The 27,275-nt window shown below is 43.0% G+C and overlaps 1 long non-coding RNA gene across 1 annotated transcript in view; it reads right to left on the bottom strand.

Moving 5' to 3' along the window:
- Nucleotides 1–25,359, bottom strand: part of LOC109280695 (uncharacterized) — a 72,378-nt gene extending 47,019 nt beyond the window's left edge. Inside the window, exon 1 of the long non-coding RNA XR_002087111.2 lies at nt 25,226–25,359. This is a non-coding gene — a long non-coding RNA (uncharacterized LOC109280695). The remainder of the gene's footprint in view (nt 1–25,225) is intronic.
- Nucleotides 25,360–27,275: the final 1,916 nt, after the last annotated feature.

Below are 27,275 nucleotides of genomic sequence, written 5' to 3'. Positions count from 1 at the left end.
CTGTTGCATCACAGCTTGAGTTTTGGATAAAGTTTAAAAAAATGATGATGACTTTTCTTTCCTCACCAGATGAGTCACAGAGATGATTAAATTAACACCAAGATAATTTATGGACTGAAATTTTACAGGCCTTTAGTCTCTAAATCCTAAAGTTGAAAAATCAGGCTGTTTGTCTGTTTATTTAACAAGGAGTACAATTAAGGAGTCCCTTAAATTTCACAGATATTTTTTATTGCCAAGAACAGTGTTCATCTTTGGGAAATTTTCCTATTGCAACAATACAGTAGTTAATATTACCTTAGTATGTTCTATAACCAATGCATAGGCTTTATCCTAAATACTTGAGAAATGTTATTTATTTAAACAACTCATGGGAACCTAGCTGGATTAGAAAAAAAGAGGAAATGCTGATGAAGTAATTCTACTTTTGGAATTGCAGTTAAGTTGTATTATATATGAAAGAGACTTTGTTATTGAAAATCTTATTGAAAAGCCTTAGAAATCAGGAATGTATTAAGTAAGCATAGCAGGACATCGCTTCTACTTCCTTTAACTAGTAACAGGGTGCCTATACACGAGCAGCGAGGCTGCTTTGACGTGCTGTAACTACAGAGCTGTAGTTACAGTGCATCAGAGCAGACTCAATTAATTGAACAGACTCAATCAATTAATTAAGTCTGCTGGAGCATGGTAATTGCCATGCTCTAGCAGCCTCCAGCGTCTCATGTATCAGAGTCCCATGCTTCAAAATGCCAGTGGAGGCGCTTTATCTAAAGCTTTTTTTGGCAAGTTTTAGATAAAGTGCCCCCACCACCATTTTGAAGCATGGGGATACTGATACACAAGACATTCTGGCTGCTTATATTAGAGTGGCTCTGAGAGATTATATAATTAGAAAGCCACTCCAAGAGCCACTCTAAGTAAAGTGCGCGCCCCCCCAAGCCCATTTATAAATGCCCAGAGGTAACCCCTTCCAGTGGACATTCATTTGGATAAACAACATTTTACATTGTACCTCAGAATTAACAGGTATCCTGTTCAGCTAACTGTAGCAGGAACCTAAAGCCTCACTGCCCTGAGCAGGTTACAAGTTTCTTGCTTGACCACAAGCAATTGATAGTATATACAAAGCAAAATAAAGGAGGTGGGGCCTGTTCCTGCTCCTACTAAAGTTGGTGGGAGTTTTGTCATTTAGCATCAGTCTAAGCAGGATCCAGTCCCTGTGTGCCCTAATTAAAACAAGCCAAGCTAACAAATGATAAATCAGTATGCCTGTACCTTCCAATCCCATACAAGTTGTCTACCTGTACTTCAAGAAGGCCTTTAACACAGTTTCTTACCCCATTCTCATAAAAAAAATTAGGCGACTGTGGCATTGATGCCTACACAGTCAGATGGGTGGCAAATTGCCTAGATGGTTGCACCCAGAGAGTGGTGGTGGATGGATCATTTTCAACCTGGAGGGATGTGGACAGTGGAGTCCCCCAGGGCTCAGTGCTGGGGCCTGTACGGTTCAAAATCTTTATCAGCAATCTGGAGATGGGTGTGGAAAGCACGCTGTCCAATTTTGATGATGACACCAAGATGTGGGGTGAGGTGGGCATGCTGGAAGGGAGGGACAGAATCCAGCTAGATCTAGGCAGGTTACAGAGGTGGGCGAATGAGAATAGGGTGGAAATTCAACACAGACAAGTGCAAGGTGCTGCATCTAGAGGGAAGGAACCAGCAACACACCTATAGGCTGGGGAACACCCTTCTCAACAACACAGTGGCTGAAAGGGATCTTGGAGTCATTGTTGACTCCAGGATGAACATGAGCCACCAATGCGAGGAAGCAGTCAGTAAGGCTAACTGCACCTTGTCGTGCATCCACAGATGCATCACAAGCAGGTCCAGGGAGGTGATCCTTCCCCTCTATGTGACATTGGTCAGTCCACGGTTGGAGTACTGCGTCCAGTTCTGGGCGCCACACTTCAAGAGGGATGTGGCTAGCATTGAGAGGGTCCAGAGAAGGGCCACTCACATGGTCAAGGGGCAGTGGGGCAGGCCCTATGAAGCGAGGCTAAGGGGCCTGAATCTATTCAGCCTTTACAAGAGAAGGGTGGGAGGGGATCTGGTGGCCATTTACAGACTCACCAGGGGGAAACCAGTGGAAATTGGGTGAGGCTCTGTTCCCTTGGGCACCACTGGGGGTTACTAGGAATAACGGACTCAAATTGTTAGAGAGAAGGTTCAGGCTGGACATCAGGAGGAGTTACTTTGTGGTTAGGGCTACCAGGCTCTGGAATCGGCTCCCAAGGGAGGCGGTGCTCTCTCTCCTACCTTGGGGGTCTTCAAGAGGAGGCTGGATAGATATTTGGCTGGGGTGTTATAACCCCAGCACTCGTTCCTGCCTGGGGCAGGGGGTCGGACCTGATGATCTGTTTAGGTTCCTTCCGACCTTAAGCACTATGAAACTATGAAACTTATCCCACAGAGCTTACAGTCTATCTAGAGAAGAGGGGGAAAGTGATAATGGAGGCACAGAGCAGTGACTTGCCTAAAGTTACACAGCAGCTCAGTGGTAGAACCAGAATAAGGTCTCCTGAGTCTGAATCTAGAATTTCCTCCATCATCTTTCTCCAAGTGATTGAGGGGGACAGGAGAGAGTAAGACCAACCTATGGAAAAGAGTACAAGAACTAACACTGGTGACATAGAACCCAGGCACAAAAATAATAATTGAAGGGGCAAAAACTAAACAAAGACAGGAGTAGTGAAGCACATGAGGGTATTTCCATGAATAATTTCATCTGAATGCCAGGAAAAATTTCCCATGTGTGATCTATTTGAGATTTAAGATTGTGCCCTGGGTACCACTAAACTGTAATCCCCAAGAATCCTCTCTGCTTGGGCTAAAGACAAAGGAAGCTTGCATCGCTGATGCACTTCCCAGAATGTTGTCATAACCTTCTCTGATGCTGTTAATTAAAAATACAAAAGGATGCTGTTTTAAGGGTGAGGCTCATGCTCAGGTTGCCTGGAGGGAGATCTGCTAAATAAACCTAGATTTTTGTAATAAAAGTAGTGACACACTGTAAGAAACTCTCAATGGGCAGAAGTCGCACAGGCTGCTGAAGTAATCCAAAAGAGTGTTTGTGAAATGTTTGTGCTGCTGGCAGGCAGCGCATTGCCAGGATAGATCACACATCATGCATTTGCACATCAAATGAAGCTGGCCTGGTCTGAGAGCATGGGAAAGGCCTGTCTTGAACGGCATGTGTCCTACTTCCTAAACATGTATATTTTACACTTTTCACTTGGTTATTAGCCAGATTTAACGTACCGCAAGTTCCCCTAAGCTCATCATTTTGCCTTTGAAGTGGAACTGTTTGGATAATGTTTCCTTTGGCCATTTATCTATGTAGCAAAGCAGGAATCTAAAACCTAGCTGTTTTGGCCTCTAACATTTACATCTGAGCTCTTTTAAAAGTATTCAAGACTGTACATAAGACTGTACATGCACATGTATGCATACACACATATGGGTAAATATGGCCATTTTTAATGACCTTGCTTAGCCATTGTCCTTGTCCCTTGTGATATGCCTGGTGGTGTTATTTACCCAATGTGCTTACATGAACTCATTTCTGATGTGGTTTTCCCTGCTGTTTGTAGAGGTGCACAGCTGTGTTCATACCACATACAGAAATTGAAACCAGAAAGACATTTCTGTGCAGCATGAACAATCCTCTGCCCTACAAAAGCACAAGAAAGCGCGTTCCCTGGACTCAGCCACAGGACAGCAGAGGTGGCAGCGGGAGCCTCCTCATGCTTTGTTTGCTCTCTCTGAACCTTCTGAGACTGCCAGGCAGGTGTGGCACTCCTGCAAAAGCAGCATTTCTCAGGAGGTTTCTGTGACTTCCTGCTTTGAGGTAGGCCCAGGTGTCACAGAAACATAGCTTCTCTCACAATTCATTTGCACTTACGCCTAACAGTACAGAACCCAGTAAAAAACAGAAATATGGCATAGAAAGAAAACATACACGTGTGTGCGTACACATGCACACACACCTCCTGCCAAAGAGATTACAATTTGGGAACCATGGTTAGTACATTTCTTTTGTACTGGCTGAATCTAAATGTGGGCACCCAAGTAAAATAATGCTCTTCTCTGTATAATGAATGAGAACACCCTTGTGGCATACTTTGATCATAACCCAGGCCATCACAGCTGGGGGAATAATCACACTGCCTATGTGCAGAAATACCAGTTACTCTTCAGCCATATTCTTTTCACAGACTTCATCAATTCTGTCCACATACAGTATATACATAGCCTGGCAATCACACTTGGGAGAAGTTCACATTTCTCTGTACATATGCTTACCTAGACTCCCCATCCAAATTGCATCCTCCTCCCAACCTGCCTGGGCCTGATCATTCCAGTGGTGGGGCTGCCTGTGCATTGCAGCAAAAGACTGTCAGCGGCTGGTCTCAGGCTCTCTGACCCTGACTCTGACCCTCTACAGCTCCCCCCTTTCTGGCAGTTGGTTTCCAAGAAAAAATCTTTCACCAAGTAAATCTCCATTTTTGAGAAAAGGAGCAGGAGCTGCCCTTGATATCAGAGAATTTATGGGCACCTCCATAGGGTATTATGAAAATTTGACCTTTCTTACCACAAGACACCATAGGCGATGCATAGCGAGGTCACGTGCCCCATCCCTCCCCCCCGAGAGCACTGGTGCCCCCCACTGAAAGCAAGCACTGTGGCTGGTAGGGGGGCACAGAGAGCACTAGACATGCCCCCCCCCAAGAGCACTGGAGCCCCCCCTAAAATTGGCTGTGCCGGATGGCCGCTGGGGGACCCCCCCCCAGCCTTGCCCTGCTGGTGCCCAGACTCAGAAGGCACCAGTTGCCCATGCACGACACCTTTCTAAAGTCTTCAAAGCAGTACTGCCTCAGAGTGCAGGGCTGGGAACTGCAGGCTTTGAACCCAGGCCCCTCTTCAGGAAGGGACTTCAGCATGTTCTTAAGCACGCCCCTGCTCTTAAGGGTCTATTCTCTAGCCTAGGTAAAGTACTTTGTGTTGCTCTGTCCCACTGACTTCCTAAATCCCCAAGTTAATGTGTCTTCATGGCTAACTTACTGTGCCAAGTGGCCCCAAGCAGAAACTCACCAGGGTTCTCTGTACATGCCACCTCAGAAGACAGAAGAAGTGTAGCCATGTTCATACAGCATTATGCCAAGATGATCAGGTCTGCCTCTCAGACTGTCCACACCATGGCACTAAGGCACTATGTCTCTGTTGCCTTCCTGCTAAGCCCAGGAATGCCTCCATGAAATAAGCCTTGCACGCTCACTCTCATGCTCCTGCAATTAGAGCAGAAGGCTCAGAGAGTTTGGAGTATATGCCCCAACACTGGTCTCAAGCTCTCCTGAATCACAGACCCCAAGAGCAGCACTGGGGTGCACCATCTCCTTTGCCTAGTCACTGGACTTGGGTACAGCCAAAGGAGAAGAGAATAAGTAGGACTTGTTTCTCAGTAGTGGTCCAGGACTCACAAGATAATGGTACAGATGCATAGAGTCATAGAAACATAGAAAATTAGGGTTGGAAGGGACCTCAGGAGGCCATCTAGTCCAACTCCTTGCTCACAGCAGGACCATCCCCAGCTAGATCATCTCACCCAAGGCTTTGACATAGCTGGGTCTTAAAAACTTCAAGGATGGAGATTCCACTACCTCTCTGGGTAACCTGCTCCAGTGCTTTACTACCCTCCTACTGAGAAAGCTCTTTCTAATATCTAACCTAAACTTCCCTTGTTGCAATTTGTTCTGTCTTTGCCACCACTGAGAACAGTGTAGCTCAGAGGTGGGCAAAAAACGGTCCATGGGCCAAGTCTGGCCCACCAGGCCATTCTATCCGGCCCATGGGGGCCCTAAAAAATTTAGAAAATTAATATTTATCTGCCCCAGCAGCCTATCAAAGCTGACAAGAGACAAGGGCAGTAAGACCCAGGGGGAGCCTCAGCAGGACTGAACAACCCAGCCCCATCCACCCCCAGCCATTTCACTCCCTTCCTGCCCCTGCCCTGCTCCAGCACCATGTGGCTGCCAGCTGCATTGCTGGACCAGGGAGTACCAGGCTGCTGGTATGGGTGTGTGTGTGTGTGTGTGTATGTGAGCGCGCGTGTGTGTGTGCATATGTATGCAGGCAGGGACAGTGTTTGTGTGTGTGGAAGAGACAGGAAGGAACTATGTGTGTGTTTGTGGGGGGCAGGCAGGGACAGTGAGTGTGTGTGAAGGGGCAGGCAGGGACTCTGTGTGTGTGTGTGTGTGTGTGTGTGTGTGTTCATAGGCTGAATCCCACACTCACACCCCACCATACACATGCACTGCCATACACACAGACCCCCTACATCCCCTCACACACCCCAGGGACCCAGCCCCCAACAAACCCAATACCCACCTATACCCATACCCAATACCTCAACCCATATATCCACACACACACCCACCTGCTCTCTCACCCCACACACCCACAGGCCCCCACAAACCTATACCCACCCCCCACAATATACAAGAGTAAGATTTCATTTTAAGCTATTGTGCAATCATCTCTATGTACACTACACAAACACATGTAAATCAGGACAAACATATTTTTTGAAACCAAATTCATTAATTCTGTAGATGTTCAATTTTTAGAATATAATTTGGTATTTTTCTAGTTCTGAGATGGCAAAACCTCTTGCTGAAAGGAGTACTTCCAGGGGGAAGGGGAGGGACTTCTGGTGGCAAAGGTCCGGGGTTAGCGGGTGAGACTTCAGGTCACAAGATGGTGACCAGGGGGCGGGGCCCCTGTCAAGGGGTGGGGCTACCAATACAGCCCTCAACAGCTTGCCAAAACTCAGTAAGTGGCCCTCCGCCCAAAATAATTTCCCACCCCGGTCTAGCTCCATCCTCTTCGAAACCCCCTTCAGGTAGTTGAAGGCTGCTATCAAATCCCCCCTCAGTCTTCTCTTCTCCAGACTAAATAAGCCCATTTCCCTCAGCCTCTCCTTGTAAGTCATGTGCCCCAACCCCCTAACCATTTTTATTGCCCTCTGCTGGACTCTCTCCAAATTGTCTACACTGGGGAGGGCAATTATTTCAGGCAGAGGGCCACTTACCAAGTCTGGGCAAGCTGTTGAGGGCCGTATTGCTGAACAGAGAGGAATAATCACTTCCCTTGATCTGCTGACAATGCTCTTACTAATGCAGCCCAGTATGCCATTAGCCTTCTTGGCAACAAGGGCACACTGATGATTCATATTCAGGTTATTGTCCACTGTAACCCCCAGATCCCTTTCTTCAGAGCTGCTGCTTAGCCAATCGGTCACCAGCCTGTACTGACCGGCGTCGGATTGTTTAATTCAGTGTAAGGCTTCGCATTTGTACTTATTGAACCTCCTGAGATTTTTTTTGGTCCAATCCTCCAATTTGTTGAGGTCTCTCTGAATCCTAGACCTACTCTCCAGCATATCCATAACACCCCGCAGTTTGGTGTCATCCACAAATTTGTTGAGGGTGCGCTCCTTCCCATCTTCCAGGTCACTGATGAAGATATTGAACAAAACTGGCCTCAGGATCAACCCCTGGGGCACTCCACTTGATACTGGCTACCAATTAGACATCAAGCCATTGACTACTACCCTCTGAACCCAATGATCCAGCCAGTTTTCTCTCCAACTTGCAGACATGGCCTAGGGAAACAGTTTCATCACTTGCTTCTTGTTGATCATGCAAGTATGAAACACAGTGAATAACCTGAACATGAAACATTCAGCCAGAACTTCACAGCTTCTTATTTTTTGGGGGTTTTTTTGGTTTTTTTCCAGAAAACATTTTCGCCTAACAGCCAGTATTGTGAGTGAATGTTACTTTTTTAATATGTGCAAACTCTAGGATGGTGTCTTCCAGATCCACCTTCTTTGCAATTTGGCTTTCAGTTAAAATAAAGCAAGACCCACCACCAAACATAACACTATCATACAATGCAAAAATGTCTACAGCGCTGTGTGCTCCTTTGTGCAGTGGCCTTTCCTGCTGACTGGACAACTCCATTCTGTGCTGGTGATACTTACAGGCAAGCTTACTGGAATCCTGAGGGTGCTACCTATGCTTGGCAATAAGGCCAACAGCTTATTTTTGTACAGAAGCACAGATTCAGCTTTACAAATATTTACAAGTACTATCCTTCTACAGAGTAAAAAACTCCACAGTGGCGCATGTGTAAACGCTGCTCTGGCTGGCTAGGACATGAGGGTGCTTCAGTGAGGGGGTTGCCTGCCAGCTAGCCCCACACTGAAACATCCTCATGCCCCAACCAGCCCCTCTGCAGTACATTGAGCCAGGGGGAAGCAGCCCCAGCCTGGCCAGATGATCCCCCAGGCTCCCCCAGCCATCCGGGGCTGCTCCAACCCAACTCATTGTGCTGCGCTCCTGGGAACATGTTCAAACAACAGTAAAGTCTGGAGTTTATTGCTCCAGAGTATTGCTTCCAGGCACACCATTTGAACATGAGGATGTTAAACTTTCTGGAGTTTAATGCTTTGTATTAATTGCATGTTCAGTAAGACATGCCCAGTAAGTAGTCTTGGGGGAACAGACCAAGGCACAAGCAGGCCAGAAAGACAGCCAAGTTCAATTGAGGCTTATCTGAAGGAAGGTTGAAGAGAAGAGACTGGATCAGGAAAGGACCTAGCAGAGACTAAGAGAATGCAACAGAAAAGAATGATTATGTAAGGGTAGGTAACAAGTCCTAATGGATCTTGCAGAAAGGAAGATGAATTGCCAGGAGACCCAGCGAGGTCTCAGTCTTAAAGGGTGTTATGGCCTACGATCAAGACTTTCTTCCCTCAGAGACATACCTACTGATAATGTCAAGGTGTAACAGGCGAGTCAAGTAGGAACATTTGGGAGTGAGAGAAAGACTACCTGCAAGGGGAGCAGATGGACTGAAGGATGCCTGGAGTAATGGGTAATAGTGGATGGTCACAACACTAGAGGGGAGCTAAAGAATTATGGCATCATTGAATGCAACAATTTATGGCATTGAATGAAAGATTAAAACATTTGCACTTCATTGCAAGGGAGAAAAATTACTCCCTTGTTAATGTCTCAAATTTTCTTCTGAACTCTGCTGTACTTGGTTTACATGTTTCTCCCTCTTTGATTGCTCTGACTTCTCACATCATCAAGTGAGATTCCCATTTCTTTTAACTGCTCAAGGAGAACTTCTGTCATTCCAGTGCCAGTAGAATCTGTTATATTCCAAAATACAACAATATTCTTCAGTCACACCACTCTTTTCTCACCTCACTTGCATTTTTGCTGAAAAAATCGTTGTCCTCTGTGCAGTCAAGTATAATAGAACACATGGAAGCTTTCAAGGTAGCAATCATTTCCTCTTTGATCCAGTTCCCAAGAATTTGAATATGTTCTTTTTTAATATTTTTGCCTAGGTAATTATTAATTATTTCCTTCAATACAATTGAAAATGTTCTATTGTCACAATGTCTTATTGCCAAAGAAATCCCATAAATTTCAAAGATTTCCCATCATGGGTCCATTGAACCTCATAAGGGAATGTTTTGTTTTCCTTACAATTGTATCGAGTCAAAAAGACTTTCCAAAAGTTTGCCAATGATCTATCAAAGGATTAATGTGGCACTAGTTTTTTTTTTATCAATCATGATTGTGCTTCAGTCTGATTTCTAGGTCTCTCCTTATGTGATAGCTGTTTATATGATTTGCTGATTTCTCATGTTTTGCTAGTATACTTGGTATGTTTTGCAGTGTTGAACGTCATTCCTGGCTAAGTAGACTCTCTGAAGTTAAGCAATTTAAAACAGAAGCAATAACCATAATCAATTGAAGTGGAACAGAGAAGACAGTCTAGCTTTACATGCTCTCCATTTGAAAGCTGATGTGAGAAATGAAAATCTGGAAATTCTTCATCATTACTGCCCAAAGGACACTCCTTACAACTTGGCCCAGCATTCTCAAGCAGAAGGTGAACTCTGCTCTTGACTACAGGCCATTTGGCATAATCTTTCATAGCATCAATGCTAAAAGTTTCCTCCTTTGTAAATTCCTCCATATTCCTCAAATAATTGTGCAATTGCATCAACTTACTGCTCAAAGACGCATCCATAGCTGGAGATCCCTCACTGATGATACTTTTTTCATATTCTACTTTTTCAGGCTCTTGGAAAAAGCAACAATTTCTTTGCTAAATTATTTACAGAAGTAGGAACACTGTTATATTGAGGTTGAAGAGTTACCCCTAGAAAATTCCAGTACATCCTCTGAAAGCCAAATAGTTGAGTTCAGAAATCTTAAAAGTGTTTGACATCACTTTCACATTATTGCCTTCTCTTCCAGCTTTACTTTTGTGCTATCGAGCTCCATAGTGATATTTCCATTGTTGTTTCAGTTTTAGCACGATAATTATACTATACTGAAGATAGGTAGCCAACTATGCACATGTACAAATGGAAGTTAGTCTAGGAATTTACCAAAAGTCAATTATGAACTGACTCATACGAACAAAAAGCATTGTTTATTGCCTGCCATTGTCCAGCAGCCAGTTCCTCAATCTTGCCAATTTTAACAGAAAACAATTATTATCAATGAATAAAAGATGATTCACATTTGCAAATTTATTTTTTTGTCCCCCTTAACTTCTCACCAGGGTAAGCAGCTGACTATTTTACTTCCCTTAAAACCAACCCAGATGGTCTGTAGCTTAAAAGCCAACATTCTGGGCCAAATATGTTAAGACAATTTCCTTCTCAGCTGCACTAGGCATATATATATATATGTGTGTGTATGTATTTCAAGTCACCCTTCAGTTATACTCTGCCATGACAGCCAGTGACAAAGCACTAATCTCTTTTTCCTTCAGAAAAATGCACCTTTACTACACAATGCTGGTTGCTAGCTATGATAAAATGAATGGCTTGTGGGTGCTTTAAGCTTCAAAAAGCACTTAAAACATCTTGATCTTTTTCTCAGGGATTTTGGAACTGACACTGTTTTAACCAACTGTGCTCCTAGGCAGAACAGCAACAAATGGCTGAATGCTTTGTTTTTATAATGTCCATTCTGGGAAGACTAATTACCAGCTAGCCTTATAGTGCACAGTTTCAAACATTCAGGGCCCCATTCTTACTTGGACAAAACTCCTATTAAGAAGAGTAGACTTTAATCACAAATGCTGGATAGGGAACAAAATTATATTGAAGGTTGATAATGGCTTTAAGATTCTATCTTGCCTATGATCATTCACTGTGATCATATTTGTTTTTGAAAGAGTGAGCATAAAATTGAAATATTATCCTTTTACTGTTATTTGCTTCCTTTTCATGTGTTTAATGAAATATAAAGGCAATTTAACAAAGCTATTCCAAATTCTGTAATCACAGCATTTATTAAACAGCTCATTGTTTGATAGATTTAATCAATTACCAGTAACAGTTTTTGGGTGCACTAATCAATCAATTGTGCTGCTGAAGCAAGAGAATGTAAGAACAATGTAAGAAGCAATGTAAGAAGCAATAAGATGTAAGAAGCAATAGGAACACAAACACAGCCACCCCATTTGCAATGGTCTGCCAGCCACCAGCATACTCTGATGTCTAAAAACAAGCCGACGGGAAGCTTCCAACTTGTTTCTGTGGTTTTGGGAAAATATATTTTTTCTCTAATGGTCAGTTTTTAAAGATTATTTCTCTCCTTTCTGGCCAACCATTTTATTTTCTTGTACTAAGTTGCTGTCTTATCAGAGCCATGTTCAACAACTATTATAGCTGCTACAGCTTCTTACACAAAGGGGTGAAGGCCAGAGGTCCCAATTCAGCTGGCACTTAATTGTGTGCTTACACCAAAGAATGATGAATGCAATGCAATTTAGCATATGCTTCACTTGAGGGTGCCTCTGCTTTGTATAAGGGTGGTAGGCCTCTTCCTTTGCCAGCAAACTTTGCTCATTGTACTTTGGACTTGGGGAACTTGGAATTCTGTGTACTGAGAGAATGAAGACAGGGAACATAAGCAGGCTTCAGTGTACTGTTTCATTTAACCAGAGTTCAGTAAATCAGGGCTGTATTGCACTGTAAATTCTCATATTAACAAATTGGAAATGACTGATTCAGACTGCTGGTTTTTTCCATTTACAGATATCAAGCTTCATAGTAAATAACTTTATCATCCTTTCTTGCCAGGAAATTAGACAGTGGTGAAGGGACTCCATATTCACAACTCATTGTTCAAAAATGTTTTTGTAACCTTTAAAAAGCCACCCAAAAAGACAGGCTAGGTTTCCATCCACAATCCAATCTTTCCCTGTTGTTGAAGGTGGTTAAAGCTCTGGAAGAAAGGTCTGTTTACATTAGCTTGAGTCATACACCATGTCCATATCACATTAAGAGGCAAGTTATTAGTTAAGCAATTGCATAAACTTTGATTCAGTGAAAAATATGTTAAATGAAATTACAAGTAAAGAATTTTAAAAGAAAAGTTTCCAATTATATTCAAATTAATACTGTAAGAACAAGAACTAGATTTAGAATTTTCCTTTTTTTTTTAGTGTTCAAATCTGGGGATCTGGCTCGGTTCCTTAGATGGATCAGGACCATTCAGGAAACCGAGAACTAGATTAGCACTTCCAAAATATTCAGGGCTGTGCAGTTTTTGGATATTCAGAGTTGTGCAGCACTCCACAGATATTCTCATGACTATGAGGAAAAGGAAGGTGCAGAGCTAATTAACTAAGATTGCCAGAATTAAAGAAGCCAAAATTATGATGTAAATGGTTGTTTCAAAACAGTTCTAATGAAATTGAATTAATTCCACTACATTTAATCTGAATGGATTGCCACGCTTTTTCTTTCCATTCATTGTGTTTGTATTTTGTTCTCCTTGTCTTTTTCAAGGTACAAGAAAGTAAAAAAAGAATGCTACTTGGTTACAGTGTTGTTTGTATTATAATAGTACCTAAAGACCCCCAATAAAGATTGGAGCACATTGTGCACTACAAACACAGTAGACAACAGGGCTGTGCGAAATTTCGCCAAATGTTTTGCTTTGAAGCTGTTTCAATGCATTTCGAGCTCAAACTAGCGAAATCAAAACAAAACAAAAGCCTTGAAACAGCTTTAAAACAAAATGACGGCACTTGAAATGTCTTGAAAGCTTTGAAATGTTTTGAGTTTCAAAGCAGCCCAGTTGCAGGAGGCAGGGGAGAGCCGGGGCTGTTGTCTGAGCAGCCCTGCAGCCCCATGGAGCTGTGTTCCATCTCCCACCACCGGGCTGAGCTCCGTGGGGCTGGCAGAGCCACTTGGAGCGCAGCCCAGCAGTGGGAGGTGGGGAGAGCTAGGGCTTTGCTCTGAGCAGCTCTGCCAGCCCCACGGAGCTCAGCCTGGTGGTGGGAGGTAGGGAGAGCCAGGGCTGCGCTCTGTCTCCCACCTCTGGGCTGAGCTCCATGGGGCTGCGGAGCCACTCGGAACACAGCCCTGGCTCTCCCCACCTCCTGCCACCGGGCCAGATGGCAGGAGGCTCCTGCTGCTGCCTGGGGCCAGCAGCAGCATCAGTCTTCCCCAGTGCTGGGCATGGGCTGCACCCAGTACTGGTCCCAGGCGACAGCGGCAGCCTCCTGTCATCCAGAGCAGATCCGGGGGGCCCGCACCCCTGGGAGGAGTCTGGCACAGCCCCACAGCCCTCCCAGGGGTGTGGGCCTCTGGATCTGTGCCAGATGACAGGAGGCTGCTGCGGCCAGCAAGTGCTATGAGTTTTTCTTTTTGAAGTTTGATGTGCAGTTTCCAATAAATCTCTGCACCTATCTCCTTGAAACTTGAAGGGGCTACCATCTCTGCAATTTTCATCCAAATCTGGCAAGAAATTACAAGGTTTTAGACATTTTCATGATTCCCCATTATAGCCTATGGGCAAAACATCAAAATGTGTCGAAACAGTGAAACAGTTTCAACAAAATGGGACAGTGCTTCGAAACAAAACAAAACAACGAAATGAAACACTGTCCCTTTGAAATGGTGAAATAGACATCAAAACAAAATTATGGTGTTTCGCACAGCCCTAGTAGACAATCCATTCGTTGAAGAGCTTACAATCTAAACCAGAAAAAGGAAATATTTATCATAATAATTTTACAGAGGTACAGAGAGGGAGAGAATTAGCAATTTATTCAAGGCTACATAGAAGGCTGTGAACTGAGATCTGAGTCTTAGCATTGACAGTACAGAGTGCTGTAGTAAATCTATTTGAAGAAAGGGCAAATCTCTACATATATGCCCACGCTTACCATGTTACCATTCCACCCAGGAAAGCTCAGGAAAGTGAACTGAAATTTTGTGTGTCTGAAAAATGGAGGAGAATATTTAAACTTTTCATTTTTGACCAGACAAATTAAGGAAATCCTTTGACTGTCTTTGAGGTTAAAAGACTATTTGAGACATTGTCTGATACTCAACTAAGTAATGGCCTGAAAGAAATCTACCATTAATAGCCACAGTGACTATTTATTTCCACATTTTCAGACTCAGTTGAAGTCCAGGATATCTTGGCTAATGAATAGCACCATCACGCTTCACAAGGGCCTGATTTTTGACAAATTATCTTTTCAGTACCAGTATTGGTTTACTGAAATGTAGCTCAGTTATTTCCTGTTTCAAAACAAAATGGGTTTTTTCTTAGTTGGAAATGACAGCAGAGTTTTGTTTGTTTGTTTGATATACACACATATATTGCGGTCACAATTTTCTAATCTGTATATAGAAATTAGGAATTGAGACTCCATTTACACACGCAAATGAGTGGTTTGATTTTTCAGAAGTGATAGGACACTCTAACCACCCTTATTCAGAAGCCTAAACAAGGGTTTGGGGCCTCGATTCAAGGAAGCACTTAAGCACATATATAGTTTTGTAAAGCCTGCTATAGGTTGAAGGGGTAAATCTGCACATATAGCTGTAAATGCAAAATTCTGTTTGAGGTGGATGACAGTCTCCAAAAATCTGTAGAAATAATTTTATTTTAAAACGTTGTTGCAAGGTCTGGTGGAGTAGGCACAAAATTATCAGGTCCCCTTCATTTATAGCTGTGCATGTTTATTGGCATACATCAATTTAGGCACATCTGTGTCTATGGATATGGCCAAACATATATTTAAAACTGCATACAGACATTCGGGGCGGTTAGAGGGAAAATTATATCACATTAAAAATAGTCACCCAATCTAAAATAAGTAGGGATGGAGGGATTAGTGGGTTGGGGGGGAGGGCCATCTAACTGTTCTGAACATCTGTACGGTTCGCATGCAGATTCACCTAACTAATGTAAGGTCTGCACCCAGGTGAACTAAGGTAGATAAGGTAGCCATTTCTAACATGATCTAACCACCCAAAAACCTCTCTGAATGTGTGTATTCAGCCTTATCTGTGCCAAAGAGGAGAGGAAGGGGCTGTTACATTGTAACTGTTACATCCGCCTGCTCCTGTAGGGATACAAGTAAACTAAATTACACTAACTTTGATCCTGAATGAAGCTGGGTTAACATTGGGTCAGTTCTGCTGAATTTCTATAGTTATCATGCAGGTATAATTTTTATAGTATCAGCATATCCCAGGATCAGCTGACACTAGCACATTTGTTACATCTGTCTATACCCTAAGAAGTTTGGCCAACCTCCACAAATCATTGGGAGTGAGGCACCTAAATGCATTTGAAGATCCGGGCATTAGGTGCTTCTGAAATTTGAGTCTTCTGGTCCAACGGTAGCATAGGGTGCCTGTAGATGTGTGGGATATCTGTTCTGACATGCAGGAATTAAAATGCATCAGAGCAGACTTGATTAATCAATTTTAAAACTTTGTTGAAAGCTCTGGTAGAGTAGGCACTAAACTTAGATGCCTAAACAATGGTTTGGGGCCTCAATTCAAGGAAGCACGTAAGCACATATATAGCTCTGTAAAATCATGCTAATTTCCACACTCCAGCAGCCTCGGTAGCTCATGTATTCAACGTCCCTGTGCTTCAAAATGATGTCAAATGAGCGTTAGTTAAAGTGCCCCCACCGCCATTCTGAATCTTAGGACACTGAATACACAAGAGGCTGTGTGTGCTTTAATTTGAGCAACTCCTGAGAGCCACTCTAATTAACGCACCCCACCACCACTCCCACTCCCACCCCCACCCATAAAGCATGTGTAAAGACACACATAGGTTCTTTTCTTGTTTCCTTATTTTGAACCAACTTATCAGCTGCTAGGGGACCACAAGTCTATAGCTCAAAATACTTACACTTCTGAGCCTGCTCCTGAACCCACAGACATTAAAAAAAAACCCATGTGCATTTTTTTCAACTAGAGGTACCTGGAATATATACAGAAATAAGATAACAAGAAGGATGGTGTAAGGGTTACTGGACATTAGGCCTGTACAAAGCAGCTAGTATTCACTTTGGATTTAAATTCAGCCAATTTGGGGGGCAATGATTCAATTCGGTGATTCAAATCACTGTCCCGAATCAATTTGGCTCTATCTGATTTGGAGATTCAGCTGCTGCCGAATCAGCCAAATCTCTGAATCACGCAGGCCCATCCCCTGCCCACTCTCCCAGCCCCCGCATGGCTGCCCCGCCCAGCCCAACTCCCGGAACTTTGGAAAAGAAAGCCCCGCCTCACTGGGTGCTGCCCAGGAGAGGGGCGAGCCCCACTGCCCCCCACTGCCCCACACTGTATGGGGGGCTCTGCCACAAGCCCCCCAACCCCTGCCTGCTCTCCCAGCCCCCCCATTGCTGCCCCACCCAGCTCTGGCCCTTTAAGAAACACCCCCCAAAACCCCTAAATTCACCAGTTCCTGCCCAGTAGGAGGTGAGGGGTGACCCCTGCTGCCCCCCACTGCCCTGCACTGCATGGAGGACTCTGCCACGAGCCCCGCCAAAGCCCCAAGGCTGCTGTAGCAGCCAGGGAGTCCAAGGTATTTTGTTTTGCTTTTTCTTAAAGTGCCGGTGCTGGCCAGGTGGGGCAGCCATGGCGGGGCGGGGGGGGGTTGGGGGCTCATGACAGAGCCCCCCCCACACAGTGTGGGGCAGTGGGGGGCAGCAGGGATCACCCCCTCACACCCAGCAGCACCTGGTGGAGTGGGGGCTTTTTTTTAAAGCACCAGGAGCTGGGGTGGGCAGGGCAGCCATTGTGGGGGGGAGCAGGCAGAGGATGAGGCCTGGTGGGGATTCCCCCATGGTCCCCTCCCTGCTTCTCCAGCCCCCCCTCCCCTGCCCCCTACTTAGCAGCTCAGAGTCCCTCCCGCAGCAGGCAGGGACTGTTCGAATCACGAAAGCTCTCCAAATATTTTCCAAATTGATTCGGAGAGCTTCAAATCGATTTGGACCTTTTAATTAGTCCCCTGATTCAATCTGAATTCGGAGATTCAGCCACCAAATCAGGCCGAATCTTCTTCATATTGAAGCAGCACCCAAAGCTTTGCTCAGCCCTACTGGACATACACTTTCCCATTGTCTCGGAAGAACTAAGGGGTATTGCTAGAGGTGTTGTGTACACCATGGGAACTCCTAACTGCTTACAGAGGTTGAGTGAGTAGTGCTGTAACCAGGGCAGGGAGACCAGGACAATCTCCATAGGCGCTGAACTGGGGGAGTCAAGGCTGAATAAAAATATCTGCTACTGGCCACTGCACAATTGTAATTATGCCGGTGTCACAGACAGCAGGTCTACTCCCGTGTCCTGGGAGCCAGGCTGCATCACTATGCTGCTGCGAGTGGGTTATGATATTTTCACTTACTCTTTCACTTTATAATCTTTGTACCATTCCATTCCTTGAGTTCTCTCTCATAATCAAGAGCACAGAACCAATGGGAACCAATGCCACCCTAGCTGTTAATGGCAAGTTTTGTGTGGTGTGCAACAGTGTCAATCTGAGTGGTCTCAGATTAGCTCAAACTGAGAAACAGCAAAGATGAAATATTTTGAAATTTCACTACTCAGAGAAGTGCCTCCCCCTACATAACATATTACTTTTGGGAGACAGTATAATAGCCCACATATAATTTAAAATATTGAAGTGGACCCACATGCATAGTATAGAATGAGAAGGGTACTCACAAAATACAAAAATAAAGCTACAGGTGTATGAATATTTATAAGCACATGCAGTGACTATATTAATTTCTCTTTAAATTCAAGATAGTCATTCCTTATCCATATGAAAGCACTGAAGTCCAAACCAACCTGAAAGAATTTTACATGTAAGGTTCTCTTTATTTATCCAGTCTTTTCCCAATGACCAAGATTTTGTAATTTGGTCACAGAATTGCTTATTATATGGTTTTGCTAAACTTTTGGGTCTTTTGTCACCTAAGTATTTTCTCCTCTTTTACTTCCAGCACCAGTCCTCTTTTACTATCAGATACTAAGAAGTTCCTATTAAGTCACATTAGCTGCTTTTAGCTTCTTGCTTTCATTTCTAGTTTATTCTCCTTTTTCAGTGCAATTAGAGTCTGTTGCACTCTTACCTTTTAGGATGATCCAGCTGCCTTCAAGACAACAATAATATGCTTTAGCTAGCACAAACAAGTGATGAAATACAAATTGTGCTCTTCCCAAGGGTGGGGAGTAGTATATACCCTACCCCCTGCCATGCTTTCAAAACTGTCTTAGTTTAGGGAGAACAGCTTGCAGGATCACTCTTAAACAATTTTTCCCATGAGACAGAATTCATCAGCAGAACTACTTGGGAGGACCTCATCTTCTATAATATCAGTATTAATACCAAAATTGGGTACACACACTATCTGTCAAAAGAATTAATCAATGTGGTCACACTTTAACTCATACCAACATCATTTGCATGGGTTTAAAGAAAGAAGCTGTCATGAATAGTTTTAGGCAGAAAAAGTTCTTTGAGTATATCTGGTATTTTTTTATTAGACCAACTCAAATAGTTGGAAAAATTCTTCTTTACAAGCTTTTGGGCATAAACACCTTTTGTCAGGCTTGAGGAAGCATCTGCAGTTGGTGTGTGCTCTTCCTGGATGGAATGAATAGAGTCTGTTATGCATGTAAGAAAGGCAGTCAGTGAAGATGTAAATTAAGGAATCAGTGAGTGAGCGACAGGTTGCGGGGGGAGGGGAATGAATGTAGCTGGTAAATAGTGAAGAGGTACCTGAGGACTCAGATGTCAGGCAGGTTATAATGTGTCATAAATCTAATATCTATATTTAGTCCATGATTTTTCATATCCAGTACATTGATGAAGTGAAGTTCGTAGGCTTGTCTGTAAAAGGTGTTTTGTAAATTCCCTTTGAGGATTAGAACTGAGAGATTGGAGACTGAGTGGTTTTCTTTTGAGAAATATGCCCCTACAGGTAATTGGGTATTCTTGTCTTTGATAATTTCCGGTGTGCATTCATTCTCATACATAGTTGTTGCTTGGTCTCTCTTACATATTTTCCATCAGGGCATTTGGTGCATTGGATGAGATATATTACATTTCTGGAGGTGCAGATATAAGATCCAGGGATGATGATGGTTCTGTTGTGGGATGTAGTAATTGTGGGGGTGGTGGAGATATGTTGGCAGGTTTTACATTTCTTATCATGGCACAGTCTGGATCCATTTGGTGTGTTTTGGACCGTAGGAAGTTTGCTTCTGGTGATGAGGCTAGCGAGGTTTGGTGCTTGTTCAAGGCTAGGATGGGTGGTTCTGGGAGGATCTCTTTAAGAACTGGGTCTTCTTCTAGCATGGGTTGCAATTGTTTGAGGATTTTCCGTATAGGTTCCAGGGAGGGGTGATGTGTCATAATCAATGGTGTGTGATTCATGGTTAAAATGAATAGTTTTAAACATTTTATAATCAGTATTAAAATAGCTTGACTTTATTTGAAGAACTTGAGATAGATATTAAGCTCACCAAAGCTAAGCCCAGTTACGATTTATGGAATACATCAGTCTCAATTGCTTTCTAATTATTTCCAGAGAACATTTTGCCGATCCCAACAAAATCTACAATTCAAAATTTAAGCAAAAGAGAAATGACCACCATAGAGCAGATTTTATCTTTCAGAGTTTGGGCCATTTAAAAGTTTGCTGAGTGTACAGCAATCCCTGGGAATATGAACTATTCTAGGCATGGGATTTTACAGGATGTGTGTAATAATGTGGCTTTAAAATAATAATTAGCCAATCAATTTTCTTTCTATGATCACTATATAACAACTTAACATCTCAATGTGGACTACAAACAAGTGTCTTTCTGGGCTGTCTTTCTTGACTGATGAAGTTACATAAATACTCTTTGCATACAGATCTCTACTACAAACACAGAGAATGCTGACCTGTGAGCTGGCCTCTAAATGTAATTTAGATTTACTGTAGATTTTTTTTCATAAAAACTGTGCAAGTATTACAATAAGATATATATTTCACAGGTACAAAAAGCCCCATCCTGAGTAGGTAATGCACTGAAAATGTTTGCAAACCTGAATCAAGATTCATAGAGGTAGGGTCGGAAGGGACCTAAGTAGATCTTCAAGTCCGACCCCCTGCCCTGGGCAGGAGAGTATACTGGGTTCATATGACCCCAGCTAGGTAACTGTCAAGCCTCCTCTTAAAGATCCCCAAGGTAGGAGCCAGCACCACTTCCCTTGGAAGTTGGTTCCAGATCCTAGCCGCCCTGACTGTGAAATAGTGTCTTCTAATGTCTAACCTGAACCTACTCTCAAACAACTTATGGACGTTATTCCTTGTTACTCCAGGAGGTGCTCAGGTGAACAGGGTCTCTCCCAGTCCCCGCTGGTGAGTTTATAGATGGCCTCCAGGTCCCCTCTCAGCCTTCTCTTCTGAAGGCTGAACAGGTTCAGGTCCTGTAGCCTCTCCATTGAAGGAGATTGAAGGAATTCTAAAACATATCACAAAAGTAATCATGTTCCCAAAGCCACCAGTACTTCTAAAGGGTAACTTAAGCTTCACAGTTCTGATATCAGCCCTCTTCCTAGTACTAAACTTGGATAAACTAGTTCCCCAGTAGAAATGTTGGGTATCAGTATTAGGAATAAGAAGCACAAATCTGATTAAGAAACAACCTGAATTTTTGCAGGAAGATGGAACCCTTATGTTAGATCTTAATATTCTAGTAGATGCCTTCACATGACTTTAAAGTTTCTTCTTTGCTGCCAGCAGAGCAGAATATAAAATTATTAACAGAGAGGGACAAAGGATTTTGCTTTGTGATGCCTCTGATCCCTTCCAAATTACTAGAAATCTTCTGAGAAAGTCTACTTTTGTGGCATTCTAAACCCATGCTCCAAATGAATAAGAACTGATAAGAATTCAAACCTATCCTAGCTCTACTCAACATCTGATTCTTTTGTACAGAAATTACCAATAATCAAAAAGCAAGACTTACAAAGTCAAAGTCAACTCGTAGTTAGATCAGGATGCTTGTCTAATGTACTCTACAAGAAATTTAAAAATACCTTCTGCGGTGAGTGCAAGATGCACTTCTCTGACTTGCCTTTTCTAGTATAAACACACAGCAGCATAAGTGTACACAAAAACAACAACAATAACTCTAATCCAGCATACTGCTACACAATGTATGTGTCTACATGAGATGCTAGAAGCACAGTAGACTAATTCTATTGCACATTAGCACATCATGGTACAAGCCATGCTAACATGCTAATGTGCAGTAAAATTAGTCTACTGCACATTAGCATCACAAAGATGTGTGCCAGCACTACTGCACAGTAGTGCCAATTACAGTGCATTAAGTTTAGTACCTGTTATTATGGGTACTAAACTTCATGTGACATAATTACAGCACATTAATGCATACATAGATGTGCCCAGAGAGAGGATGTAACAGGTAGCAGACTAACTGTGTTGTTTAATGCACTACTGGAATGCTGCACACTACTCTGGTGTTAAAAGCATAATGAGATCCTGTAAAAGGATAGCATACAAGAAGGTTTTTACCATGATAACAAAAATGGCAACTACCACTGTTGCCTTTGCGAGAATTTACAGTACCATCCAAATCAGGACCACAACACTGGCAAAGCTTACAGAAGACCCTTTTAACATTTAAGACTGGAGTATGCCTGAAAGTTGCATCTACTGTCCATAAAACAGAGTATCAATTGTCTGGTAAACAATGGTTATTTCATGGAATAAATTGACATACTTATATTATCATTTGGTTATTTTTCCATTTTATTCCATAAAAATCTACTGGGATTGAGAAAAAAAAGAGAGACCCTCCAGGAGATGAAACTCACATTTCTAGAGGTTTCTTCCATTAAGTCTATTAACATGCAGGAAAATAACTCTAAAAAATCTTGAGGCAGACAAATGAGACAAGAAAAGAAAGAAAGGAGAAGTACTCTCTTTTTTTGAGCTGGGCGGAACAAATGTTTGACTGAAAACCTTCAAGTCCAGCTGGGAGAAGGCCAAGACTAATTTAACCTTTGGTCAAATGATTGGGAGTTAGCTAGTTTCCTTTTTCCTCTTACATCACTCCCAGAGATTTAGACAAAAATAATATGGCCCCGATTACATGACATTACAGGCTCTCAAAATCCACCAGGGAGGATAGTGTTGAAACCCCTTGGAGACAAATTAATCCCAGCAAAGCAACAGCTGTAAGATTGATGTAAACAGCGAAAACAATTACAATATTTGTATCATGGGCTTATACTATTTTAATACAAACTATAAAAGGAATTAAACTTAAAGAGCTTTTTTGTAACAGTTCAGCACTTTTGTACCATCATTAAAAATATCAATAATCACATTCTCAATATTGTGTCTTGTTGCTGTTAAGTGTTATAAATACTCAGTGCGTGGTTTTTAAGAAGTTAAAGTTAACTCACCTGTAAATAAATGTTAATTGATTTAAAGAACCCTGCAAAATCAGAGACTACATGATCTGCATTTTTTAAAATACCCTGGAACTGATTACCATTTCTGTCATTGTCTGCCTCCTACACCCAGTATGACTGATCAGGTGTCAAGCACCTGCTTACACAGTGTAACATAACTGACTTGGAATACCCTATTGGTTAGAACCGGTGTTACAGTGTTTCAAGGCCCTGCATTCAGGAGCCCTCTAGGGGCCTATTGTAGAACATTTATGCATCATTTACACTTAAAAAAATCAAAATGTTTCCTACTTGGGGAAAATAGAACCACTCCTCCTTCTGTTTCTCATTTACTTCATAAATATGAATCTCTGCTCTAATACCCCCACTGACATTAATATAGACTCAAATTCATGCTCTCCTCTTTCAGTATAACATCATTCATATGTATATCCTCCCTATTTCAGAAAGAAATGAGTTGACATGAATGTAGACTCCACACTACCCAACTTACCCACAATGGCCAGGCAGTCATTGTCTTTCATGGGTTCAAATTCTAGGGATACACTCTCATATGAGTTTTCTGGATCACTTTGTTAAAACACTGTCCCTACTGGGTGCATCTACACATGCTCTTTATTGCAGAGCTGACTAATTAGCTCTGCAGTAACTCATCATGGTCCACCCATGTGCCAGTATTAGGGCACAGTAAATGGATTAACTCCACCATAGCATAGTACTGTCAGGGATAGTACTATCCTATGGTAGAGTAATTTAATGCATGGAAATGCACATATATGACATGAGCTGTAGTGACATGGGCTGGCTTGAGCATGAGGGTGCTAAAGTACAAGGGCTGCCTGCCAGCTAGCCCTGCACTATAGCACCCATGTGTCTCAGCCCGCCCCTGTGCCACCCAACATTGCCACCCAGAGCCTAGGGCTGATCCCTCTGGGTCCCTTGCCAGCCCAGGGCTGCTCTGCCCTGGCTCAAACTGCTGTGGTCCTGGGCACACCTGTAAATGCTGCATCTGGGAGCAGTTGATTTTGCTGCAAATTGCGACACAGTTTATCGCTCTGCCTGAATTTCATGTGTAGATGTACCCACTGAGAGCAAAACTGAGCCGATCTCTCCGATTCCAGTGGAGTAGTTTTCTCTGAAGATGCCTGAATCACCCTACCAGATACAGTCTATCTGCCAGGCTTACAGAAATACTCCTGAAATGCACTGTATTGGTTTTCAAATAGGGCAGACCATAGTAGAGGATCTTCCCAGGCCCCTTATGATATTTTCACCATCTCTTTTTTCTTTCCAGCTACACCAGTGGAATACCACCTTGCACAGGCAACATTTTTCAGAAATAGATGTGCACTTTCATATTCCTACTTCTAGACCAGTGGTTCCCAACCTTTTTTCACCGAAACCTGCTGCTGAGAGTGGAGTGTGGTGGTGGCAGCAGCCTGGGAGCAGGGGAGCTCCCAGCATGTGGCGCGGCTCATCCTTTGCGTGCAGCACCGCTGGCATTTGTGTTGTGACCTGAGGTTGGGAACCGCTGTTCTAGACCTGTGAATACATGCTTACCTAGGACTCATCAATTTTCTGAGGCTTTGTCTATATGAGAAGGGCTTCATTTGCACTCAGGTGTGGGGACACACTTATTGTCACACATTAGGATGAGGAATACTGCTGATGACCAACAGTGACCATAGCATTTCAGGAGTTATAGCAGAATCACACCAACCTGAGAGCTCTCCTAACTGTTTAGATCCATTTGGCCACACCCTCTGTAAATCTGTCACCCCAACTGCTACTAATTTAAGAGTTAACCAATTTGGTGTGAGCAGACCAACTGTTGGGATTCTTGTGAGAGAGACATGCAGTGCTTCTATACAATTGCTATCAGTATGATGCTTAAGCCTTGCTATAAGAAAGGAATTGATGGTTTTGCCTGCATTGGGATTCCTGAAATGTACTTGGATGACAGATGGAAGCCAGATTCTAATTCATTGCCAACCAGGCCCCATCTCTAAGTTCATAAATTGAAAGGGGCACTTCTTCATTGTGCTCCATAGCCTGGATAATCACTGTAATGGGTTCACCAACATTCACGCAGCAAAGTTCTAAAAAGTTTGTGATGCTGGGATCTTTAGGAGCTCCAGTCTCTCTAATGAAAAAGTAGATTTGCTTTCATGGCCAACATGGACTTTAATGCTTTGTACATGCCCTTTGTCTTTCTGGACTGTCTTTCTTGACTGATGAAGTTCTTTACTGAACAATTGGATCACAGAAGGAACTGCTGAACTCACCTATGCAGCTGTAGGATGACAGTAGATTTTTCATTTAAGAGATTGAAAGGAAAGATGGCACCATCAGAAGCAAGGCTAGAGACTGCTGAGCAGTATCTTCCTTATATTATAACTGCATGCCCTGTGTCATACACTATCTGCAAGAGAAAGAAAGGCAGCTTCACTGAATGTTGTAAGATGAAGGTTTAGAAATTTTCAGAATTCATTCAGCAGCCAACAAAATGCTTTCCTAAAATGAGTCACAGGGCAAGTGATCAGAGACAAATTCTATCCCTGCGCTGAGATGAGGGCTGACTTTTTTTTTTATTTTAAACTGAGTTTATGTCAAACACATGGTTATGTATTCATGTTTTGCATATATTTTTGTAATTTATTACAAAACAAATTTTGTAATGTTAACTATGAAGACCAGAAAGTTTTCTTTTAATAATGGTGCTTTTGTGCAACTTTTTTTTTTATACATGAGGAGTTTAATCATGTGATATTAAACTTGCAGTTGTGATTTTTTAAAATCTTGTTTAACATAGTATGATTGTCACTATTAAATGTCATGAATATTGCTATGCACATTAATAGAAACTGAAAATGTAATGAGTGCCTGGAACAGGCACTGTGTGTAGTGCAGGCCAGCCAAGAACATGGAGCACAGATCCCAGATTGTCTGGACTGGGTGCTGTGAAACATGCAGTGCCTGCCCTGGCCAGATTATACCACATGCAGCCCATGTGCTCTGGAAGCTCTAGGACTGTAGCATGTGGTGCTTGTTCCATCTAGTCTGTGACCTGTGCTGCAACAAACACCACATGCTGCATGGGTCCCAGACCAGTTAAAGCAGGCACTGTGTGATGTGTGGTTCCCAGACCAGGTGCCAGGTGTGGTGTAGTCCAACAGGGTGGGCACCATATGCAGCACAGCACCCACTCCAGCCAGTCTGGGATCTGTGCTACATGCCCCCAGCCAGTTTACACTGCACACAGAGCCCTTTCCAGCCACTCTGGGATATATACTTGAACTACATGCAGCTCAGGTCCCAGACTGGCTGGAGCAGGCACCAGATCCAGTATGTTGGGAGAGGGGAAAGGAGGATGGCAGGGGGTCTGTGGCCTGATCTGGCCTGTGGACCAGTCCCATGCCATTCACCCAGACCTCAGGGCCAGATGAGATTGACACCTTGCTGTAGTGATACAACTGAGCTAAACTACCCTAAATTTGGCCATGAATGGAACAGGGGTAAAGCTGGTGGTTTTCCTACAGAATCATCCAGATGTATCATAACAGTCTTTATCAGCATTCTTTGATATTGACACAATTATTACATCTGTCCATACCCAAAGTTCAAGAACACACAAGTTTCCAAAACTTGTAAAAGTACAGAGTTTCAAAACTTGAAAAGCATGCACCCTTACAGCTCACAAACTCTTTGCATAGTCACCTTCTTGGTGACTTTGACTGCCATGCTGCAGTGGAATGACCTAGCTTGAGTTTGAGGCTTCCAAAGGCTCCCAGAACCCACTGTTGTCAATAGTCTGTGCTCTAGTCTATGAGTGGAAGAAGCTGTGGCTGGAGCACATTGCTGCTCCCAGTGACTCAGGTGTAGTTTCTGTTGAAGGTAAGAAAAGCAGACTTGCAGCAACAAGCAGTCATTGTATTTTGTTCAGCATCTAAGGCTGCAAAGATCACTTTTGTTTTTCCTCAAAAATGGTAGAGAGCACAGTGGAAGACAGCCTCGTTGATCTCTTCCACCCCCCATTTCCCCCAAAGCAGTGTGGGACTGTCATGCTAATGCACACTAGATATGCATCCACAAGATCATTAATCCACACTAGCATAACATTCTGTAAACTTAATATCTTTTCAAATTAGACATATCTTACCAGTTATGTGCCCTAAGAATTGCTTTGTGTGGAACAAGTCATTTCAGTGGACGTTAGTGGAATCTCAGTGTAAACCATACCACCCACAAGTGGAGAAGACCTCAGTCTCAGGAGGGAGAGAAAAAACTTTGGGAGAGTCGCTTATTAAAAATATTGGCAACACATTCTCACAATGA

This window comes from Alligator mississippiensis, chromosome 11 (genome assembly GCF_030867095.1).
Source record: "Alligator mississippiensis isolate rAllMis1 chromosome 11, rAllMis1, whole genome shotgun sequence".
NCBI classification, from domain to species: Eukaryota; Metazoa; Chordata; order Crocodylia; family Alligatoridae; genus Alligator; species Alligator mississippiensis.
Note: the sequence above shows the minus strand (reverse complement) of the source record. Positions and strands in the feature narration are given on the sequence as shown.